Below are 1531 nucleotides of genomic sequence, written 5' to 3'. Positions count from 1 at the left end.
ATATGGTATCTGTCTTTCTCTGTCTGACTTAATGAATTTCTTTTCTTGATATAAATCAATAGTTCTAATCAACGATTAGCTAGTTAGGTCTATTGACCTCAAAGAAGTTAATTATTAATGATACTGTCTGAGCAGTTATTGAAAACCAATTCCAGCATTCATGGTTAAATAGGAAGAAAAATGAAAAGAAATTTACAGCACAATTAAAAAACATAACAATGATGAATAATGTTAAAGTACTTTTTTAGAAAAAAAAGATGCTTTTATCTTTCATCTAAAAATGAAAGCAAAATTAAATTCCACAGGAACTGTTAAAAGGATGAACATTCTTCCAACAACTGCATGAATAACAACATTCCTGCTCTGGCAGTTCCCTTACACAGATGCTCAGGAGCACAGCCATCTCCGTTTCCACCCTGCATTTGCTTTTGCATCTGTGTCTGCATTCATGAAATTCACTTGCATTCATCTCTTGCATGCAACTAGCATTTCCAGCAAGGTGTGGTCTTTATTCAGATCCTTGCTTTTTTGTTGTTTCTCTTAAGGCTTTCATAGTGAAAGTCCTGGGTTAGCCCCTTGAGGTCTGCGGGTGGGCGATGAGTTCTGTGCTCAGCTACTGTCATGTTGTCCTGGGGTCTTCATGTCCACAAAGCCCCACGGAAAGCAATGACTTCTAACCCCTCGCCATACATGTCTACCTGCACAAATTGGAATCCGAGACTCAAGGGAGCCTAGTCTGATCTTTAAACTCTTCATCTTCATCTGATTCTTCTCCTAGGAAGTGGTAAACTTTGATGTTATGTTTTTCAATTTTATCAAGAATCTATTTCTTCAATGGCGGTCATTTTATCACTAAGGTTGTCAACTTTTGCAATTACAGATACAATAGTTCATGTGTATTATCTTCATAAATTTAGCTTCAAGTAATTTAAGTTCATGATCAGAAGATGAAAGTATAAAAACAACAATGCATCGTGTTCTCTGTGATATGACCGTCTGTTCAATACGTGTTCATCACACAGATAACATTTGAACTGCTCATCAATGTAAGAGATAATATTCAACCCTGCAGTTGGCTATATCACCATATCTTGGTGTAACCACTGCTGTAAGTCACAGTTTGACCCCTTCTCTCTCTTTGATCTTAACTCTTTAAGCCTCGATTTGGAAAGTTTTTCAATTGTCTCTGTTCCATGTAAAATTATTTTGTGTTGGAGATCAGTCAAGGGTAGTCTATGAGCATGGATTTTTAATCATCAGTATGAACTAAAAAAGCACTTTCACTGGACTTGATTGGGAAGATTTACAAATGCAAAATAGTCAAAAAATTCTGGATTAGTAAGTAAACTGAGCAGCCTGCTTGAACATCTTTTAAAAAGTTTGGTGGGTCAGCAGAGAAGTCAAAGAGTGGATGCCAACTGACTGAGCCACAGACCCCACTGGCATCTGTGGTCATGCTTTCAAAAATATTAAAATAACAGATTTATTGAGATATAACTCACACATCCATTTAAAGTACACAATCAAGTGG

The 1531-nt window shown here is 36.5% G+C and overlaps 1 pseudogene; it reads right to left on the bottom strand.

Annotated features, from left to right (window-relative positions):
- Nucleotides 1–609: 609 nt before the first annotated feature.
- LOC137231624 (septin-2 pseudogene) lies at nucleotides 610–1176 on the bottom strand (annotated as a pseudogene).
- Between the last annotated feature and the right edge of the window lie 355 nt (nucleotides 1177–1531).

This window comes from Pseudorca crassidens, chromosome 10 (genome assembly GCF_039906515.1).
Source record: "Pseudorca crassidens isolate mPseCra1 chromosome 10, mPseCra1.hap1, whole genome shotgun sequence".
NCBI lineage: Eukaryota > Metazoa > Chordata > Mammalia > Artiodactyla > Delphinidae > Pseudorca > Pseudorca crassidens.
Note: the sequence above shows the minus strand (reverse complement) of the source record. Positions and strands in the feature narration are given on the sequence as shown.